Here is a 23,415-nt window from a genome sequence, read left to right on the forward strand (position 1 = left end):
AGGCTGATAGAGATAGGGGCATCTGTTATTGAAGCTCAAAACATTTGATTTGGGAAGAATAGGATGATGTGTATCACTCCACTGAATCTTCTTGTGAATCAATATTTTAAAAATATTTATAATGGCATTTTAATATGATTCATTTAATATTTGTGGTATCAAAGATAGCCTTCAGATAGCTCTGAAAAGTTGTAATACATTGCTAGAAATGGCCATGTGTTTGCACTGACTTTAAGAAAATATTTTGTCAATTTATAAGCAACTATAAGCAATTAAACAACAACATAAAGGAATTAATCAGAAGACACACAAGGGTTATCTGTTGTTCATTTCTGAATTACAGAACTGTTTTCTGGAAGGGACTGCTGGCAGTCATCTGGGTCAACTTTGCTGTGAAGGTGAACTATTGTTTACACCAGGTCAGAATGGAGAGAGCTGCCTTCCACTATGGACTGAAAAAACCAAATACTGATAGAATATTCTGGTGGCATCCAGTTCTACAACGGCAGATTACTAGTTTAACACTAATTTTGTGAGGTGAAGGTATGTGGTTATTACATATGATCTAAATTAAAATGTAAGTCTGATTGCAGTACAGGAAAGATAATTGCTTTGCTCCCCCTCTGGACTATGAATAAAAAACATATCCTGACGTATTCTAACCACTTTTCAGCTGTTGTGAATTGTTTGGCTTTCCACAAAAACATTGCTAATAATTTTTTACCATCATTCCCTAATTGTACCTAAAAGTATGCAAATAGAATACATTGATACAAAATCTCTCAAATACCTGCTTTGCCAACACAAAATGTACCCTGTTATGGTTTAGTGTGGCATAAGATGTGGACACCACCCTGGTAAGGAGCAGAGATAATGCCACTTGGCTGAGCTGTGCTCGGCACAGCTGTGCTGTGCCTGCTTACAGTCTGGGCAAACAGAAGGGAAAAATGTCACCTTAAACTTCAGCAGGTATTTTAGGTCAGCAGATGCTAAAATTTCTTATCCCTTTAAAGACGTGGGCTGATAAAGCTGGCAATTGTGATGAGATACTCATCTAGTAAACCTTGGCATTGTGTTTATTGTGTAGAAGCTGAAAAGTCAATAGCAGGCTGTGAGGACAATTTTGTAACTGCTTTAATACTGGCCTTAGCTGCAACATCTGTCATGCCACCAGCATTTTAGTGAGGAGAGAAACAGAGCAGAACATGGTTCTGTGCCACCCATCCCATCCCCTACACAGCAGCTCTTGGTTCCACTGCTTTTCTTGTCCCCTTTGCTGCTGGGTCCTTCTCGCACCATGTCAACACTTTGAGAACTGGCATGGCATGAGCCTCATTGATGGGTCTGGCTTGTGCATATACAAGTGCTACAGATGTGTTTGAGTTTGTATTTACTAGCAAGATGGCCATAAGGCAGATGTTTGAGAGGAGTGCCTGCCAGCAGGTTACAGAAAAAGAGAGCAAGTGTGTTCATTTGGATCATGGATGCAATTTACATTCTTGATCCTTCAGTGTGTTCTGCTGTCCATCACAAGGATCCAACTGAAGCCAAAATATTTCCTTTCACCTCTCTGTTGCTTGATTTGCAGTAAGTACTGGAGCTCTTTCTTTCCTCCATACCTGCCTGGAGGATTAGATAGGGAGCAATGATGCAGGCAGCAGATGTCCAAACACCTGCAGCAAGGTCTTGACTGTCAGCATGGCACTACAAGAACTAATTGTTTGTAAATGTGATAATGTTTGTAAATGTGTACTCAGAGGACACCACCCAGTGCTGTCTTCTCTTCCTGGGCTGTAACAGCATATCTGAGCTCCTCTGGCTGCTGGGCAGGGGTGAGATGATGAGCACTGGACTCAGCCTCAGAGTGACAAACAGAAAAGGAGCTGTAGCGTCTTTGAGTGACCTTCACTGCATGCAAACCTGAGGGCTTTGCAGCATGGTTAAGCAAGGAATATGGCCGGTCTGGTGTTTTAATGGAGACAAATAAATTAACTAGTTATGTAACCCACTACTACAGTATGCGTTTGACAGAATAAAATGAACTGCATCAGTTTAATCCACCTGTGGATCTAGGCAATAGTTTTCAGGATCGCAGCAAACCACTCTGAAGATGGTTCAGATATAGTGTCAAACAGAATTTGGCCCAGTGACTGTAACCAAAGTCAGAATGTTTATTACCAGTTAATTTGTACACATGCCTGTGGCTCTTATTCTTGGAAACAACCTCCCTGAGTGACTGTGAAATGCTGCTATTTCTGCTGCAAAAGTACATTTTTCCTGTGGTAGACCAACTCATCTTGGAAGCTGCTCAGCTGGTGTAGCTGTTTGTTAATGTTCTTTATTCGTGTGTAGGAACTTCTGGAATAATGTGATAGACAGTATAGTCATATGGCACCTGCATCCACTTTATTGTAGCTGTAGGAGTGGGGATCAAGTTCAGTTTGGGTTCAAGCAAATTCTGCTACTAGAAGGAAATGTCCTTGTCATATACAGGTCTTGTTCTTATCCCACAGAATGAAGACAGGGAACTGAATTTGTGATACTATTTTAAACCATCAGGAAGAAGCAAATAACTGGTCTGCAATTTCCGGACACATTCTACTGGGAGCTTTTTAAGGCTATTTGAGCATTTTGAACTACATTGTTTCCCCCTGAGCCGAAAAATTCTTCCCTGCCATTCTGCACCTTCTATTGATCATGGTTCAAAGATCAAAGTAAAGTGCATTTTCTGAGAAGCAAAGGTTAAAGTAATTCACAAAGTTACTTGACTACTGGGAGTACAGGGGCAAGCATTTGGGCAGCAAACACAGTCTAGAGTCCTTGTGTCCTACTGCCTATCCATCCCCTGGCATCTGCTCCAAAAATCTGTTTGCTTTTGCAAGAACTGCATCGTGCATTAAAGAACCAGCACAGGGGCTCAAAAACACTGGAAAAATTCACTAGGTGTGAATTCCATAGACCTCTTTATAAGTATGGCATTTTTCCTGCATTCACAAATAGAGCAGTTATCCCTCTTCCTTGCTTGTTAGTGGAGGGAGGATTTTGTCCCTCGAGTTTAATTAAGCACCAAAAGTCATGGCTTTATTTATTGATAAGCCTTTCCAGGGTGCCCGTCTCTGTAATATCTGAGGCCACTCAAGCCGTGACCCTGCTGCATTCCTTGGGAGGCAGGGAAAAGTCTCAGGGGTTTATTGCTGCTGCCTGGGAGCTCACCCATCACTAACTGTAATAGTGCTAAATGTGCAACCTGCTGGTACCAGAGTCACCACTGGCAGTGGAGGTGGAGTGATTATAACAGTATTTGACTTGGTATGATATGAGACACTATACTTAGAAAACAGTCAGAGGGAAATTCGATGGAAGAGACAATAAGGCAGAAGCTGTTAATCCTTTTAGCTGTGTATGGTAATTGGTATAGAAGCTTATATACCTACCTGAATGTACTTGAGAGAGAATCACAGATTCACAAATTCACAGACTCACAGAATCACAGAATGGGTCAGGTTGGAGCAGACCACAGTGGGTCATCTAGTCCAACCTCCCTGTTCAAGCAGGGTCATCCCAGAGCACATGGCACAGAGTTGTGTCCAGACTGTTCTTGAATATTTCCAGTGAGGGAGAGTCCACAATCTCTCTGGGAAACCTGTTCCAGTGCTCCACCTGCACAAGTAAAGTAAGTTTTTCCTCATGTTCAGGTGGAGCTTCCTGTGCATCAGTTTCTGCCCATTGCCTCTTGTCCTATTGCTTGGCCCTGAGAAGAGCCTCCTCCATCCTCTTGACACCCTCCCTTCAGAGACTGATAGACATTGATGAGGTCCCCTCTCAGTCATCTCTGAACAGGCCCAGCTCCCTCAGTCTTTTGTCATAGAGATGCTGCAGTCCCCTCATCATCTTTGTAGCCCTTCTCTGGACCCACTCCAGGAACTCCATGTCCTGAGGAGCCCCGAACTGGACACAGCTCTCCAGATGTGGCCTCACTAGGACTGAGTAGGGGGGCAGGATCACCTCCTGCCAATGGTTCCAAATGTACTACAGGATACCTTTGGCATTCTTTGTTATCGTCCAGGACCCCCAGGTCCTTCTCTCCAGAGCTGCTTCCAGCAGGTTGGCCCCCCAGCCTGTGCTGGTGCCTGGGGTTATTCCTCCCCAGGTGCAGGACCCTGCAGTTGCCTTTGTTGAATTTCAGGCAGCTCTTCTCTGCCCATCTCTCCAGCCTGTCGAGGTCCTTCTGAAGGGCTGCACAGCACTCTGGGGTATCAGCCACTCCTCCCAGCTCTGTGTTGTTGGGGAACTTGCTGAGGAGGCCTCTGCCCCTTCATCCAAGTCACTGATGAAATATTCAACAATACTGGGCCCAATACTGAACCTTAGGGGACACCACCAGTGACAGGCCTCCAACTAGACCCTGTGCCACTGATTACAACCCTCTGGGATCTGCTGTTCATCCAGTTCTCAAACCACCTCTCTGTCCACTCACCCAGTCCACACTTCCTGAGTGTGCCTGTGAGGGTGTTATGACAGTGTCAAAAGCCTTGCTGAAGTCGAGGTAGACAGTATCCCCTGCTCTTCCCTCATCCATCCAGGCAGTTGTTTCATCACAGAAGGCAATCAGGCTGCTCAAGCATGACTTACCTTTAGTGAATCCATGCTGACTACTTCTGATCACCTTCTTGTCATCCATGTGGATAGTGATGGCCTCCAGAATGAGGTGCTCCATCACCTTTCCAGGGATTGAGGTGAGGCTGACTGGCCAGTAGTTCCCTGTGTCTTCCTTCTTGCCCTTTTGGAAGGCTGGGGCAACATTTGCTTCCTTCCAGTCCTCAGGCACCTCTCCTGATCTCCACAACCTTTCAAGGATGACCATGAATGGCCGCGCTGTGGTGTCCACCAGCTCTCTCAGCATTTGTGGATGCATCCCCTCAGGGCCCATGGACTTGTGGGTGTCAGGTTTGCCTAGGTCTTCTCTAAGCCAACCCTCCTTGACCAAGGAAAGGTCTTCCTTCCAACATCCCTTTAGCCAGGTCCCTGGGTGAGAGATCCCTGAGGGTTGGTCTTGTCAGTGAAGAGCGATGCAAAGAAGGCATTTGGCAACTCTGCCTTCTCTGTGTCCTCTGTCCCCCCTCCATTTAATAATGGTCCCACATTATCCTTTGTTTTCCTTTTGTTATTGATGTATTTGAAGAAGCCATTCTTGGTGTTCTTGACATCCTTGACCAGATTTAATTCCAGATGGGTCTCGGCCTTCCAGTGCCATTTTTTTTTTGCAAGACCACTATCAGTATTTAAAAAAAAGCTAATTAAAAGCAAGAGCCTAGACTAAAACTAATCCAAACCTGCATATTTTCTGGGTTTTCCCATTTCTGTCAACAGCAAAAAATTTGCAGCTTAGAATAACTCCCAGGAGAGGAAATATTATTTATAGCTCAGCCTTTTTTTCTTCATAAAGAACTGTGTGGTAAGCATATATTTAGAAATTAATTGAAAAATAATAATAACAAAAAATTATGAGAACTTTTCACCTCTGTGAGTACCTTTTTCTTTTCCCTTAGCAGTCCTGAATATGGAACAGGGAAACAGGTGTCATAAATCCACAAAATAATTATTCCCCATTTGCTATATTACATTTTATTTATATTCCCTGGCTGTTATTTTATGTTAAATCTGCAAGTTCTCTTGTTAGATTTTAGTTTTCACCCCAGCAAATGAGGACATAGCACATAACCACTGTTGCTGCAGAGATTTCTTTTCCAAAGCTTAATTACTCTCTGGTTATGTTCATAAGAGTTTTAAATATTTGTGAGAGTTTTTTGTAACTGTGAATTTTTGTGACAGACTTCCATTTTGATTGGAAATAACTGGTCTATCAGGAACCAAATCTTCAGATGTTTTTCCATTAAAGATTAAATTTGTTTTCGTGTAAAACCTAGTAAGGCTTTGGCTTTTAAGGTTCAGGTAACCTGCCCCTCTCTGTTATGTCCTTGAGCAAAAAGAACTTCAGACTTCCATGATGTTTGCCTCAGACTGGGGAGTTGGAAATAAATGAAATTTTGATCTTGACAGAAGCTGTTGCTTTCAGTAGTGAAGACATGTTTTCACCAGTGTCCTGTGTATCCACTGGACATAAAGGGGGAGATGTTCACTGCCATAAGGAGCATGTAGTCAAGAGGTGATGGAGGAGATCGGAGAGAATAAAAGGAGCTAGAGCAGATATACAGATCTGTAGGCAGCCTCATCAAATGTGTCTCAAGATATAATTCAGCAGAATAGAGCAGAGCCTTGCAGACAAGCTCAGAGAAGCCCAGCCATGGATTTCTCTTTTCTCTCCTCCGTTTTAGATGTCAGAATGTCAGATTCCCTTGGTTATGTTTTAACACCATCAGACCTGGTACTGATTCCTTCCAACAAGCTCCCTCAGCCAGGGTGAGAGGCTGCAGACTGTAATGGCATGCTGGCTGTCCAGCCATGCTGAGCAAAGGACAGTTTGAGTAGAGGCACCCAAGTTATTGCTCATCTACACAGGTATTTGCAATCATCTTAAGTGTGGGCCTGAAAATAATATTGCTGTGTTAGCCTGCCTCCAAGCCTCTGCCAAAGAGGATTACTTCGGGTCATGCTATACTGCTTCCATTTCTGAACTAACATTTTTCCCATTTGCTTGAGGTCTCTGAGCCCTGCTTTACTGAAGTAGGAGTAAAATTCCCTTCAATTCAAAGAGAACCACTTTGCAGAACAGCAGTGCAGAGGAAAGCAAGTTTACATAGCCTCCAGGACAGTTGACTGTGGAGAATGAATAATCTGAGTTTAAACTGGGAGGAACTGCTGTTCTTTGTCCCATCATGAGCAGAGTCAGCATCTGTAAGACCTTTTCTCCAGTAAACCCTGGCTTTCAGTCTCAGAATTCTTTCTTCATAGTCAAAATTGCTTTGTTTCTAGTTTTTTGCAATTATCTTCATATATAGATTGAAGCAGATGGGTAAAATTCATCCTCTGTTGATTCCAAAGACTTTGGTTGAGCAGTAATATGAGACAGGCCTGTACTTAAAAAGCTGATATGGTTAAAATTTGAGGAGGTAAATGATGGTTCAAGATATGCACTGTGTAATAGGAGAGCTGGAGGGAAAGCACAAGTTACACTCACAGTGGAAGCACAGTATTCAGCACAGAGTGGAGTCATATTCCAGCAGGTAATTCAAAAGCATCTACCCTGCCTTGGACTGCTGCCCCAGCTCTTATTGTGTCCAAATGACAGGCAGACCAGGCCATTTCTCCACCAGAGGTGACCGAGACCTGCCCAGCACAGATGCAGGGTTGACCAGGTTAGCAAGATGGGGAGCAGCACCAGGCTGGGTTGGAGACACACTGATTCACAGTTTCCAGCAGGTAATTTTTGTCAGTGCTGCTCCTCAGGCCCTTGTTAGAAGTGAAAACAGCTTTGCCCATGGGCACATTCTTTAAGGAGAGCAGCTGTTTTCATAGAAACAGTTAAATCTGTATCAAGGAGACATTTTATCAGAGTTCTGGCCAGAACCAACCCCCTCCCCGTTCATCTACTTTGCAGGTGTTTCAAGAGGGAAAGCTGAGAAAAGGAAAAAAAGCAAGCCTTAGCCAAAAGTAAGCATGACTAACAAATTACTCATAATTGAGGTTTGTTAATTGCATAGAACCCAATTAAACCTTTCCACATCTGAAATGGAATAACTTATGCTCACAGCAGAGCTGTTTAGCTATGAGACATTTCTGGTGACACTTGTCTGTTGATTTGCCGTTAGATAACTTCTTGGCTTGAGGCGAGCGGGACTGAGCTAAGAGACTTTCTGTACATGTGTTTGCAGCACATTTTCACAAAGGGTTGCCAGAGTTGGGCCCACGATGACTAGTCAGTGGATTTATTACATTATTATTTTAGATTGTTATGTTGTTACTATGCATGACTGACATAGTGAAATTCTTATGTTGCAGAACTATGTAGAGTTCATATAAACCAGTAAGCCAGAGATGCATTTTTCATAAAATTCCAACCTGAAGTGCAAATTTTATGTAACTGAAAAGTCATAATTTTATGTAGCATCTGCTAGAATACCTCCTCAAATATGTTGCCTCAAAGTCGACTTTGAAAAAACCTTTCCTGTGATTCCAAAAAAATGCAGATGACCAAAACCCCACCATTTCCAAGTGTGTGTGCCTCTTCCCTTCTTAGTTCCAGCTGGGGCCACAAGTGGAAATATCAAAATACCACAGAAATGTAGTTCTTGTGGTTCTTCCAGCCCCAGCAGAAGCAGGAAGTATTAGAAATCTTCCAATAAATAATGTTTTCATGAGGTTTCTAGCCCATCCTTGCAAGCTCAAAAAGTTTGATAAATAAACCCATCTCTGCTTGTCCACCTTGCCATCAGATTTACCTTTATATTCAAGGACTGTTCTGTCTGAGATACAGCTGATGTTCCTTCTAAGCTGTAATATATGTTCAGTTTCACATTAAATTCAGCAATAAATTGGATTAAGTCTTGTTATGAAAGACAGATTTAACTTTGGCCTTCCATTTCTGATAGATGCAGGACAGTTTTTGTTTGTTTGTTTGTTTGCTTGTTTGTTTGTTTTCCAGGACAAAGGCAGCTACAAGGCTGAACAGTTTGAATGCCCATGGCAGAAGAGCTGCAGCCAGCAATTTGGGCTCACAGCTGTGTGTGGACAGTAAGAAACAGTGTCATAAGATGGAGAATAAAAAAGTGCACACAGCCTGACCTGCACCTGAACTGGCAATGGCAGAAGAGAGGGGACTTCCAGGATGAACTGATGAGTAAATGAAGACCCATAAGAAAAGCTGTCTCTCTGGTGCACCCTGACCTTCCTCTGGTAAGCAGCTCTTCCTTGTTGCACAGAACTCACTAAGCCCAGCACCAGCTTCTCTTCTTACAAGGCTCAACCTGTAAGACGCTGGGTTTGGTGGTTGGCTGAGCAGATGAGGAGGGCTCACCAGATCAGCTTAGGTAGGTCTATATGGTGGGGGCACTCTCAGGTATATTTTTCTGTCCTTTCAGAATGGGGCTTTGCTGAAACCTCTGTAAGAAATGAGGTCAGTGTGATCACACTGAAGAGACTTTCATTGTTACTGGTTGAAATTTCACCACTGACAGATCGTAAGATTTTCATGACCTTGTGATTTCTTTTGTGAGTGGTGGTTGTGCAACAGATCCCCTCATAAGATAAGACAACATGAGGGTTTACACAAAGTAGGAAAGTTTACAAGAGCTACGGCTTGCTGCTCTCCTCTTTTAAAGAGATAACAATTACATTTCAGGCTCAGAAAAAAAAAATAAAGCAAAAAACAGTGAAGATTTTTATCCTCTTCTGAGATTGAGTGTGATGCCAGATCTGCAGTTTTCAACTTTTAAGTCCTCTCTCTGTGCTAGGAAGATGACTGGTTGAAAGCAGCAATTATTGGCAAACACTTCTTTCCTCCCCAGCAGCTGGGGCTGAGTATTCCTGAGGGTATATTCATGGTGACCACTTTTATGGCAACAGCTTCCTTCCATGTTCCCTTCATGCTGCTATTGAACAAGTCTGAGATGGCTGTGAGAGCTACCTTTGCATAGCCAACCTCCCAGGTTACTGGTAAAAGAGGAAAAAAAGGAAAGCAGAGCTCAATTTCGCAGTATTTTGACTAGGAATTTTGAGTAACATTTCAGTGTCTGTGTTGGAGGATGTGGCTGGACATATCCTTTCACCTCCTCATATGTGATATTGCTGGGCAGATGTCATCTCTACTTTCTGCAGACTGCACTTCTAGCATTTCCCAACCCTCTAACGCCTGCAGACCCAGGCTGTTATTTTGTTCAGTGCAGACTGTCACAGAGGGAAACACGTGCTCAAGCAGAAACATTACTTTTGTTCTTGTGCTTTTGTTCCTCTCATTTAAAATGTGAACATATCTGCTTGCTTTTTTGTATGGAAACCACTCCTGTTTCCTGAGTTAGAAGTCTGAAGAGACAGAGACCTTTGAAACATTTTCTTGGTGTGTGGGAAAAAACTAGCAATAACTTTGTTATAAGGTATATGACCAATTCTTGCTGGTACTCAGATTGCAAACTGTTTTGGCTGCTTGCAGTCACAAATGCTTTGTCCATTTCTTCTTTCTTTTGCATCTAGCATAAGATCTTGTGAGCATTTATATTCACTTAAAAATAAAACACAAAGCTCTTTTGCTGACCATGTGAAATTCTTCAAGAGCAGACACATGCATACATACACACGGGTGCACACACTCTCAGACAAACATATATAGCTTAGGAAAGAAATACTTTCTTTAATAGCATGGCTTGTATGGACAATAAAACGCCCACTAAATATAGTTAATATTATAAGTTCCCGTAATACATCTTAGGTTTCAGAAATTTAGAACCTGGGTATAAGAAGTGACTTTTGATACCCCCGAGAGTATAACTTTTCCTTAAAAAAAGAAGAGTATTTGTTGAACTGGCCACTGATTTTCTCTCCAACAGGAAGCCTTTCCATAAATGTTGGGTACAATTACGTGTTTATTAGTTTTGATTCACTACTCCCTCTCTTTCTTTTGAGCGCAGAGATGTGTTCTGGGATGCGTTGCTCATTCCTCCTCTTAAAAATTACATCAGAAAACAACAGACTTGGCAAGAAAATAGGGGAAAGAGGATGCTTGTTTGGAAATGATTTGGGGTTAGCCTCCTGTTCTGAAATCTTGTGATGGGAAAAATGTTGAGCCCTTTATGAAGCATGCCCTTCCTAAATAGACTGAAGGAATATTTACATGCTTCAGAGCTGAACAGGATGGCTAAGGTAAGGAAAGCCTGACAGTATGTGCTGTGATGGTGAGAGCTGCAGCTGGCCACGCCCAGAGCAGGGATGTGAGGCCTGATGCACAGCTAAAGTCTGAATCATCTAGGATGAAGAGATGAACCAATAGTGACAGACAATGGTTACTATCCAGCAAGGCCTAGGTGGCCCATGGTTTAATAGCTGACAGTTCCTCCCTAGCAAGCAGTGTGTCCGTAAAATCATCTGAAAAGTGTTCAGGGGTTGCTTGTCATTGCTGGAATTACTTAATAACCATCTTGGAGCTGCCTTGGGGCATGGCAATGAACTGCACTCATAGGTGCAGGTGGGATCATTTCCCAGGCATGGGAAGGTTGTACTGCTCCCACAACTTTGTACCGCTTTTTTAAGTAGGCAGAAAAAGGCTGACTGTAAGTTTGGCTTCTTTAGTTCTTCATGAGCTGACTGATTAGATCTGAGATTTCTGGGGAACAAAAGGATAATTTCAAAGCAAAATGGGGAAGTTCCTGGCCTCTGTATGCTTCTGGGCTTTTTCAAGGTGTTTTGCAGAATAAATTGATCTGGACCTATATTGCAGTCTTTTCTTCTTACTTGTATGGGCAAGATGGGAAAGGTTTTACTGGAATCACTCATCTGCTTTCAAGAAGGTTACTCGAGGTTAAGGGGAATGCTGAAGTTCAGTACTGTTCCCAGGCTGGCAGCCTACTCTTTTGAAAAATTTTTGCTTAAGGCTGTTCAGCTCAGGATGTCTGCCTGTTCCCCTTTAGAGACACTTGGGGAAATACTCTAAAAGGTGTGTGAGAAATTTATGTTGTGCCCCTTTAAAGATACTTACGACATTTTATGCTCTTGGATCTTGAACTCTCATCTGATGCTATATTAGTCATCATGCAGAAATATGATCACAAAACCATGGAGAAAATTTTTGGAACTGTCCAAGTTTCTGTGATAAATGTGAGAGGTCAGTTTCAAAAGAGGTTCTCTATTTTTCTGTAAGAGGTGAAAGACAGCTGTATCATCTATTGCGTAAGAGTTGGTGTCTCTAAAGGTGTGGGGTAGATTGTGAAAAACCTCTTGGTGTTACCCGTGATGATGGGAGAGCAGGAAAACTTCAGAAGGAAAGTTCAGGAAATGAGTTCTGATCACATGAATCTCAGCAGAAAGCTAAGCAGGCTAATTATCTGAGCCAGAGCAGTTTAGAGAGTTATACAGGGGAAGATAAAAAGTCAGAAGAGAGGGGATTATCAGGAAAAAGGCACATGTTTACAAGTGGATGAGGTGACCACAAGAGAACGTGTAGGGGATGACCTTCTTTAGCACTCATGACTGAGTGGTGAGGAGCTGGGTTTGCCAAGACAGACATGGATGGATTGGCTAGTTGGGTAGGGGAAGAACTAGAAGAAGGCATAGTCATGAAACCAGTGGGAGAAGAACAGGCCGTGGTGGACTGGATCATGGAAGATAAGAACAGAACAGTCTTGAGAAGAGGAAATAAAGAACAATTACCAACTCTGCAGGTAAAGTCAGCTGAAGCAGGTCTGTTTGAAAGTATACCCACAGTGGTGACAGAGTTCCTGCTGCTTTGAGGAACGTGTTCTCTCAAAAGGAAATTGAAGCACACAAACACATTTTTATGCTCTTCCAACAACACCAACATAGTGCAGAGAATTCAGTCCATGTCTTCAGTGATGCTTCTAGAAATTGACTTCTGCCAATTAAGTCCACATGTAATTCCACCTAAATGCTGCTGTAACTGGCATGGTAGAAGTGCTGAGTCAGGTGGAGATGGGCCCTGTGCAATGAGAGGTAAGATTTGGTATGTCACCTTACAGATTTGGTATGTTACTTACAAGCAAATGTCTCAATTGTGTGCTTTAGGTCCTGTGGTCTGCCTGCTGCTCTTGGGAATGTTACAATTGCTTTCAGTGCAAAAAGGAACAAATATGTCCAGACTTGTAGCTGCATAATAAGCCCTCACAGAGTCTTTCAGCCAGTATTTTGATGGTGTATTTAGAAAGTCTTTCAAATATGACCTTTCAACTACTGATGCCATCCTGTAACTTTCACAGAAATGACTGTGTCAACTGCATCACATGGCTGAAGCTAGACTGATTTTCAGCCATGTGATGCTATTTTATCACCCTCAGGACAAAGGTTAAGTCCTTTCTTTCTTTTCTCTGTTAGGCACCACTTTCTTTGGTCCTCTTACTTTGATAACTGCTGAAATTCCTGAGGACCACAGAGTTAAGAGTTTCTATAATCCACTGTGCGCTTCTCTGGTGAAGAACCCTGCTGGTGTGCTGCATGTAACAGAAATACCTTCACACAATGAAGCAATCATTCTTCCCTGTCAGGTCTGAATGTCTTGATTCTCATCCTGCAGCAGGCTTGGCAGGCAACAAATCCCCTGGTTTGCACAGGGCAGTGGCCAGCACAATCTTTCTGCATTTTAAAACATTCTTTAATGCTAGTCTCTCTGCATTCAAATGGTAACTTTAGCTGACATAGGCTTTTGTAGAATATTTGAATTGTAGCCTATTGAAACTCTACCACACTGAATTTATGAATAACTTTATTGCAGTATAAATGTGTTATTTTTCCCTTTATTTATAATCGTATGAGCATGTTTTTATACCTGTTCTGTGACTTATTTGGAGGCTATTGTTTCCTTTTTCTTTAGATGGGGGCATGTGCATTTTTGAAAGCTTGAATACAAAGTGGGTATCATTGAGATAAAGACTCATAGTTTTTACATCAACCTAATCAAGCCTGTGGACTGAATGGACAGAAGAAAATAAATTTAATACTATATTGCATATTATATGATGGTGTAATTAAGTAAATGGACAAGTGTTGGATGCACAGCTGGACTAAAGTAAATTTACTGAAGCTGAGGGTATTTCCTGTGTGTTTTTTCACTCTAGATTTCAAGATTGCATATGCAAAAATTCAATCTCTTCCTAAGTGAAAACCAATGTAAAATTAATCACACTTTGTAAGAGAAAAGGTATGAAGTAGGTCGGGTTTAAAATCTGAGTTTTAAATATTCTCTTTTCTGCCAGTTCTGGAAAACAAACAAGAAAAGCCAGGAGCAAAACCCAATGCTAACAGCAACTATCCAAAACTTGGACAGGTACTGTGTAAAACTCTAATACTAAAAAAGGAATTATGGCAACCCAACTTGATATTTGCAGCATACATAAGCCATGCTGGATGCCCACCTGGGCATGAGGGGTGTGATGCCTGGCTGAGCAGTGGTGTGTCCCCACTACCAGTGGTGATGCTGCTCTGCTGACACTGGTGGAGACTGACTTGAGGGGACCTGTTGAGCCTGCCAGAGCACAGGGTGATCTCTGGGCAGCAGGCTGGGGCTTGGCAAGAGGAAAGGCAGCTATGATTCTCCCTGTGCCACTTGTCCCCTTGTTCCCCTACCACTTAAGATCCTCAGTGCCACCCAGCCCATACCCACTTGCAATGGGGATGGTCCTTCCTGGCCTTGTGCCCAAGCACTGGATATTTGGGTTTTAGTGACAGCGAGGCAGGTGTTGGGGCAGAGAGGGGAATGTGGGTGAGGGTGGACAATAAGAATTGGCATCGGAGGAGACCTGAGGGCTGGATCTGTCTCAGGATGTGGCTTAATGGCTTCTTCCAATTCACAGCGCCGTAACTTGTGCTGGAGTCAGGTTTATAATATCTCAGGCATGTGATTCACGTAAGTGTAAAGGCCACTGGATACAATTACACATTTATTTTTACCTACCACTAAGGGAATTTCCATTCAGTACGATGTGAGCTGGTTGCCCTTGCTCTGTACTGTTTCACTAGTATTTTTCCTGACAATTCATGTCTAAGAAACACAAGACAGAGAGAGACTTAATGTTATGTGAAAGGGTTTTCCTAGGGTAACTGTATTCAGTCTTTGCTCAAACTGAACGAATAACTTTGATCTGTCAACTGTGAAAAGTAAACTGGGTGCGACCTTCCGTCATCGGCTAATCGTCTCACTTAATGACATCTGTTAACTTTGTTCTGATATTAGATCATGGTCTTTCTTTGTACTGTCAAGATTTTTCATTCAAGGTCTAATTATTTCACTTTATGTGTATACAGATATCTTGGGAGTCAGTTGCACCTAGTACGAAGAGCATTTTTTCTATTTTGAATTTCAAAAACTGATCACAGTGGTCAGATCGACGTGGCCTTTTAATGAATAAAATATGCCAGCTTAAAGCCCAGCATTGTATCTCAGTCCCTCTCTTCCCCTCAGTTTCTTTTAGGCACTGTATTTACTTTTATTCTTAAGTGAGAGAGAAGGAGGAAAAGGGAGAATTGTTTCTGTTCCAGATATTTCAATACTTGAAAATTTGATTGAATTGATTTGTTACATACATCCAAACTGGCCCACAGGAAGGAAGAAGAAAATACTGGTTTTCAGACTGTCCCTTTCCCTTTCAAAGTTCTTTTTTGACCTTTTAATGGTGACAAAGGCATGGGTAGGCGGCATTTTGGGGGATTAATGGTCATTTGGGGTTAATGCCCTAAGGCCCTCTGTCCCTCAGCTCTTTGCAAACAGTGATTAATCTCCAGGGGAATGTATGTGCCCTGATTGGTACTCCTGATAATGCTCATCCTTATAGTATAGATCAAAACATGTAGACTTATTGTGGTAATGGCCATGTTCTCACCTCCCAGGCTTTGTTCAGTTCAGTCAGCCACAGCTTAAGCTCCTGGTATCTGGTCACATTCAGTTCAACAGGCGTTTCATCCCTTGGGTCCAATCCTGCAATATGCCCAGTGCTACTCACCAGTGTTTGTGCACACTGTCTTCTCCTCTAGGAACTCTAGGGAAATTTCCCTTAGAAGGTTGGGGCACTCAGTTCCCTCTCCCTCTACTGTGCAGTAGCACTGGAGGGTGTGGGACCACTGAAAAGGCAAGGAGTGGAAACTGGCTTTTGGGGTGAGGGGACAGTGGTAGGTGGCCAGATTGGTGGCAGGAGAGGCATTGCACAACCATGAACTCTTGCACCTGTTTCCTTTTTCTGTCCCCAGCCAGCTCTTCATTTGTTACTATGCTGTACTCTCTTCTTTGCCAGGTTCAGGTGAAAGTAAAATGGTCAGTTAAGTGAATTGCACCATCTGTAGAAGAGCAGTGCCTGTCAGTAAGTCAGCCCATACTGACCAGGTGAGTAGGTCTAATATTTTTCAGATGCTTTCCCAGGTATAGCAAGGGATTACAAGCTGCAGAATACCACATCAGCTCTTACAGATAGGCCAGGTGCTGTCTCTGTATTAGGGGATTGTTCTCTTGTTTACATTTCTTAGTACATTGTCTGGTCTACTTTTCCATTTCTGAAGCAGTTTGTACTACATCACCTCCTCTGGGAAATTATTCCATAGTCTAGTAGTCCTCACTGGGATCCAGTCTCATTCCAATTAACATTTCATGCATTTGGAGTAGGAGTGTCTAGTTCAATATCTGGTTATAAAGTAACACCCCCAGGTAAGGAAAAATGTATGGAAGGTATCAAGACTGCTACATGTAAAGGCTTTAAATTCTGAGAATCTGAAATAATTATTTCAGTACATTCCTGACTCTTTAAAAACATACTACCTGCTGAGAAGTAATGGAATAAAAAAATTAAAACCTCAGTGGCCATATTTCCTTCTCCTGTCCCATGTTTAAGTCAATGTAATATTTTTATGTGGTATCTAATCTCTCTGTGAGCAGCACCCTGAGCTGTCCTCTGGGTTTTCAGCATGCATTCTTTCCACATTAGGAAAAGGATTCTGTCTTATAAATTCTTATATGTAAACGTTGTCACTGTTAGATCTTTATGGTCAATTAAAAGCATGTGAATGGGTACAAGTATTTGATTTTAGTTTAATAGAGTAGGAAGTTTTCTTTTAGTTTATAGCTATCAAAAATGCTATCTTTTTAGTTTATTTTTGGTCTTGATAGGACTTTTAAATACAACAGTTACTTAGTAAGTGATATTATGTTACATTTTCACGACAGTTTATTATACATACATACAATTTTTCACAGCTTCCAAGCAGTTGTTTTCCTTTTTCACTCTTTCAGTGATTGCGATGGGCTACTATAGAACTAGCAAAGCGTATAATCACTGGTCCCTTCTGAGTATATTCCCAAATCTAGTTTGAAAGCATGGAGGCTATTCCTGTAATTCTTAATGAACTCCAGCCACTCTTGATGACAATAAAAGAAAATGCAAAGCCATTAGCAACTTGCCAGAACAGTGGAGTAATAGCCAGTCAGAGCTATTGGGAGCTGTGGGGCTATTTGGAAACAAATGATTATTTCACCAGCAGCAGAGTAAAACAAGCTGCACAGATCTACTCTACTTTTTTTTCCCCTTAAACTCTTCCTCCTCTTTTTTCTCTCCCTCTTTCATGCTGACCATATTTGTCAAAAAAAGCCTAGAAATCAAGCATGTGGAGATTTCATTCACACACATCAAAGTGGGAGACTTTCATCATGGCATTAATAGCTAAGCCTTCTCTCTTATCGCATTTCCAAGTGCACCTTTGCTTGCTCAATTTATAGAAACATTCACTATTCTTGGAGAAAAAATATTCAGTCTTTATTAAGAATTCTAAATTAGCATGACTACTGACTTTCCTAGGGGAATACATTTAAAAAGGAAATGTAACTTCTGGCCTTATTTTGCTTTTAAGTATTTTACCTGCTTATTGCATGTTGATTTTAACCATCTCATGTATTGTGTAATAATCTGAGGTGGTTCATTGTTCTGTATTTGCCAGTTGAACATTCAGGTTCCATTTTGTTCTGTTCTATTCTTTATTTTAAAAAAACTCCAAACCACCATGAACTTGATCTTGCCCAACCTGAGAAGCCCATAAGACACACCACGGACATTTAGGGGTCTGCTAACAACTTCTCCCCAAAAGGTCCAGTATCAAAGAGCCAGACAGACTGCATCTTTGATGCAAACCACAGGAATTAATAAAGGAAATAAACACAACTGGAAAGTTTGAATCCAGTTGATGGGATCCCTGTCAGTGACTGAAAGCCATTTCAGGGCTGTCCTTTTTCTTCAAGTGTCCTGTTTAAAATTATGAGAACACCACTGAAAGGGATGTCGGTGGGAACTGCCGGGTGAAAACAGGACTGTTGCCACCACTAGATCTGGTCAGACATAGCTTGTCTAGAATAATTTAAAAACCCTTCAATTCCAGCACATTACTGGTTACCTGTTATCGTGCTGCATCTCTCTCTTGCAGTGAATAAAATGTCACTGCATCTTTTTAAGTTCTTGTTCTAGTGAATCCTGTTGGCTTGTACACATCCAGGCCAGTGAGAGTCAAGGCAGAAACCACACACAGGCACAGGCTGTAAACATTGGAAAGCTGCCATGTCCACTCCCAGAATATTTGGTATAAGGAGGCAGGAATATAAGAGCAGTTAAGCTGGGCTGGGCCACAGGGAGAATACCCAGTAATGACTGCAGTGAATGCTTTGGGGAGAGTATAAAAAGGGAGTGATGTATAGTTACTAGGGTTAGACAAGGAGTTCAGATGTTTCCCTTTCTACAAGACAGGAAGAAAATCATCACCAGTATCATAAACAGAAACACTTAAGACTGCCCTCTGCACTGTATGCATGTGTGCATGTGGCAAATGAAATCCCATGAAGGAAAGTTTTGGAAAAGAAAAAAGGCAAGGAGAGGAAAGCTACCATAGCTCTCAATATTATTATCAGAAAAAAAAATCCCACAACACAACCCTCCAGAGCACTCATTTATCTTTGCAAAGCCTATACAATGAGTTACTCAGCTCTAAGAGATATCCTCTGAGTGAAGTGACTCATCCTGGATCTTTCAGCTGTGTACACACACAGGTGAGAAGATTCCCACAGGATACGTTGCTTACCTGACGTATTCTGGAAGTTAGCTAGTAGGAAAAGGCAATGCTTGCTACCCAGGAACAGAGACCCTGCCTTGGATATCTGCAGTTTAAGGGGAAAAACCTTTAAGTTTTATTTTAGATACTTCCCTGATAGCAAAGTGGGTAAGGCTTGATGCAGGGCAGGGGAGTGGGACAAAGCACAATCTTGTCTTGGCAGAAAGTGCTAGAAGAGGGGACAGCCATGAAGGTCCAAAACTGCTTGGATATCCTGTGAGAGGTGATGACCATATGGAACTCAAAGATGGAGAAGAGGTTAGGTATTTCATGAGGGAGAGGGAAGATCCAAATCCTTGAAGAAGGTCTCTTTGCAGTAGGATGAGGTAATAATGAACAAATCTTCAGTGAGAAGACACTATTCAGAAATAGCAATCATGAGCACCTTAGGGAAACTGAGAATCTTGATGTGTTTTTGCTTCAGAATGCAGGGAAAGGTGGGCATGAGAGTCACAACATTGGTCACATGCCAAAAGATGAACCTGGCCTGACAGGTGTGATGACTTGAGTTCTGGCTGTTAAACAGTATGCTCTGGACCAGGGCAAGGAAAGGTTTACTTCAGTTCCAAGATGTACCAAACATGCAAATCATGAGATTCAGGATGATGATGCTCACATGGAGTAATTGACTTAAACTAGACTGAGTCTTCTCTTCCAGAAGCTCAGTGCATATGGGCTGTTCTCTACACTATCATTCCTGTTGAATCTTTACAGACCTTTGCTTTTCTGATGGGTCTTCTGCTTCTTTTTCTCTTATTCTCCCCATGCTGCTGTCTCTACTTCCTTTAAATTCTTTCTCTTTGTTGTTGCATTTCTCTACAAACACCTTGGAAATTTTGTCTGAGCTATCCTTCCTTTCTGGGGAGTTGGCCTGATTTATTGAGTTTATTCATTAAGACTTGTTCTTCTCCCCCATCTTACCCCTCTCCCTTGGTGTAATACGGTCTTTTTCTGCTGTTTAATGTTATTGATTCCTGGTGTAATCTATGTGGATTGTTTTTTGGCCACATCTTCTTTTCTGTCTTCTGGCTTTTGTCTCTTCTTTCTGTTGAATTCAGTGAGATCATGTGCTTCAAGTAAACAGAATAGGCCAAATTCTTGTCTGTATTTGTTGCGGTGGTTTAGTTTCCTGCATTGGTTTAGCAAGCCCCAACCATCCCAGAGAGTGCAGCAGGGCTGCTTCGGGGAGGGCGGCTGCTCCGCTCTCTCGCAGCCCTTTCAGGCGGCCCCGTGCTCCGGCTAGCTGGGCTCCGCAACACGGTGACAATAAATGAGGCAGAAGGGTCCCTGCATGGCGGCCTCAGAGGAACTTCCATTTTACGCGATGACAAGCCAGCTCCCAGAGGCAGAGAGACCCCATGGTCAGGGAGCTTGGGATTTTCTCAGGGCGCAGGAGCGGTACATGGGAGTTAGGGTACTGGAACCAATAGGGAGAACCCGAGGGTGTGGCTGGGACTAGGGGCTGGGAAGGGGGGACAATGTGGAAAAGGCAGACAGTTTAATAAGAAAAGGAGTGGGAAGATACAGCGCTACATGTATTTTCTGCTTCTAGTGCCTGGTCTCAAAAGACTCTTATCAGCAAGAATACTTCAAGTTACAGGTATCTGAACAGGTGCCTTTATCTGCCTCATTTGTAAACTGAATGGTTAGGACATTTTTAATTACTCACCAATATTAACCAATATTAGAGCTGAACAACCTCAGTCAACAAACCAATTTTTTTCTTTTAATGAGTTCAATTCATTGAAATACAACTCATAAAATGTCATCCTTGCAAAAAGACTGGTTCTAAAACTTTGGTTTTATGGTATTGAATGTCACATTACTTTCGAACCTGTATAGGATGGTTCACAATTCTTTCAGGTACTCAACCACCCTTCGCATTGCTGGATTTCAGAAGAGTGGTGGGTTTCTAGCTCTTTGACTATGTAAGTGTAGAGTCTTTATACAGATTATCTAAATTACAGGTATGAGGTCAGATGAGAGATTTTAGCATTCACATTTCCCTTTGATTTCAAAGTAGCTGCCCAGAGCCTTAGAGGAGTGAGTTCTTATGCTGTATTTCTGGTACATCCTGGTTGGAAGTTAATTGCTCTCACAGGGATAAGTTGGGCTGTAACTGCTCTCACCCCAGAGGCTGTCTGTGTGTGAGTCAAAGTCCCAGCTCACTTGTTCTCTCTGACTTTTCCTGCAATGGATGATGGGTATCATTTAGCAATTAGCAATAAAAAAAAGATCATGTGGAAATAATACTATGAAGCAGAAAAGAGGGTTTCTAAATAGTCAGTTCTACTGTGCCATCAGGTTGTTTTTCTCTGCCAAACATGTCTTCATTTGAATGGGGTAAAGCACGGATAGGTAAATAGTGGATATGCTCTGAGACAGACTTGGCTGAAACCATTGATTTCCGTCTCAGTATCACAATGGTAACCTTGGCCTAATGCTTGGCTTGAAAAAGTGCCCCATGTAATGGAGCAGAATATGGGCAAATACCTCATGAGTGGTCTTGTGTGAGTTGCAAGAGGACTGATCTCCTGTCCAGAGGAGAGCTAGCTGAGAGGTTACAGTCTCTTTTATGCTAAGCTGGTGTTGAAAAATATCCATTACCTCCTGAACAAGAGTAGGGAGTTTTGCTATGCTCTGAGAAGGTGCACCAAGCCTTGAGCAGGTGATCCTGATCCTTTCATGCCACCTGAGCGGTTCAGAAACTAGGTACTTTGTCTGCAGATGTCCATCAGGTAAAGACTTCCCCACTGAGTGGGAATTATCAACTAGCAGAGAAATCATGGAGGTGCCTCCAGCCTCACACAGGCAGGACACACGATGGAGCCTGCCTGGCCATCCCAGCCCTCCTAGGCTGCCATGACTTTCCTCTGCAACTGTCATTTGAAATCTTGTGCACTGGAGGGCACGTCCAGGAGTGCCAGGAATATATGTCCAGGTGAGACAAGGTGTGATGATTAACACTCTGGAAAAAATGACACAAAGGTCCTCTGGGTTAGTGCTCCTCTGGGTACCATCACAGCCACTTGAAGTGGATGAATTATCTTGGCATAATCTCCAGCTCCTGGAGACTTCATACTGCCTGGAGCCTTATGCTGCTCTCACTAGGGGCTTGCATTCAAACAGCACATAAATGAAATGTGAAGTCTCACCCCAAGAAATCCCTCTTTCTCCTTGGGCAGAAATCCCTCTTTCTCCTTTCTCCACCCCCAATCCCACCCCACTGTACAGCACACAGAGATCCCTGCAAGCACAGGCTGTGCACCAAGTCCAGGCAATAAGAGATTTGGTAGAAGACACAACATTTACAGGCTCTCAGAAGGCTTATTGGAAAAATCTGTGAATTAATTAATGCATAATAAGACAGCACAGTATCTTCAAGGACTTCTTGTAGCCTTCCCCTAAAGCTTGGGTTTAGTATTTCTCTTTACAGCAGTCATCTCCATATATCTTCTGTAATGTGCTGGAATCAGTGTCTTGGAGAATTTTTTTTGAATTCTAGTTGTCAGACAGCTATAGACCAATTAATCTAGAAGTATGCACATTTGGGGATGATATTCTCCAGTGACTCAGCAATGTAACAGATGGCAAAATATTTCATATTTATTTCCATTCCATTTCTATATTGGAAATGAACCCAGACATTTTATTTTTTTTGACAGTCAGACAACATCTGTTGAGAGCACTGTCAGCTGAATTACAACCTCGCTGGCAGGTAGTTGGGTAGACAGCATGAATTACTTTCAGCTATTCTGTATGTGGTTAAATCTCTTTTTCTACTACATTATTTTCATTATAACTGCTGGATTGATGGATGTTGACTAGCTTTACATTGTATCGCTGAGAGTTTAAGTTTAGTCACATAAAGATTTGGTGCATTAAGATGCTGAGCATTAAGTTGTGATATCAATGGATTTATTTGTACTCATTCCTTAGCCAAGACCAATTAAAGAAGGGATATTTTGGAGGGAACAGGCCAGGGGTTTGGAGGAGATGCACTTCACTGCCATGGAAGGAACTCAAGTGTGGGAGTGACTTGGAGGATTTAGTCCCAGGAGCTGGTGTAGTCCAGACATATCACAGTCTGAGATATCTGAGCTGAGCGAGAGGCTGCCAAGTGCTCTCTCTCCTGGTGCAAGCAGCATACTAGATTTCTGGCAGTTCCCAAACAAAGTTTTTCCTGGGGAAGCAGGTGTGGAAGTTGAGGCCTTTCATGGTGAGAGGATGAGGAGCCTGAGCACTGGAGGAAGCCTGATCTGAGGGAAGGGATTTGGTATTTTTGTGCAAAGATCTAAACTCCCTGAGCAGTAGAATTAGCAGTTTCATTTAGGCTTGTTGTCCTGTGTTTTGTATGCCTTATCTCAATGCAGTAAACTCTGTTCCTGCCCTCCTGAGCACTATCCACACTGCCAGTCTACTCTGCAACAGCACAGTCAATTCTGCCTCTGTCTGGGTGCTCTTCCCCCTCCACGATACTCTAAGCTCTCTTACCTTTTTTCTGCTGTTGAGCACTACACTGTGTGTGATGATAAGAGACACATACATGTTAATTTTCTAGAGAACATATGGCTGTGGACTGGCCAGCTGCTGCCAAACAGATTGAACAACAGCTGAGTTCTTCTCCCGTTTCCATCAGACATTTCAGATTTTCAGCAAATATGT

General features: G+C 42.4%; 1 long non-coding RNA gene and 1 pseudogene across 1 annotated transcript in view; one reads left to right on the forward strand and one right to left on the reverse strand.

Moving 5' to 3' along the window:
• LOC109145300 overlaps positions 1 to 3,543 on the forward strand; it is a 54,138-nt gene extending 50,595 nt beyond the window's left edge. Inside the window, exon 5 of the long non-coding RNA XR_002046614.2 lies at positions 344 to 3,543. This is a non-coding gene — a long non-coding RNA (uncharacterized LOC109145300). The remainder of the gene's footprint in view (positions 1 to 343) is intronic.
• A 319-nt stretch (positions 3,544 to 3,862) lies between these two features.
• LOC120411764 lies at positions 3,863 to 20,066 on the reverse strand (annotated as a pseudogene).
• Between the last annotated feature and the right edge of the window lie 3,349 nt (positions 20,067 to 23,415).

This window comes from Corvus cornix, chromosome 2 (genome assembly GCF_000738735.6).
Source record: "Corvus cornix cornix isolate S_Up_H32 chromosome 2, ASM73873v5, whole genome shotgun sequence".
NCBI classification, from domain to species: domain Eukaryota; kingdom Metazoa; phylum Chordata; class Aves; order Passeriformes; family Corvidae; genus Corvus; species Corvus cornix.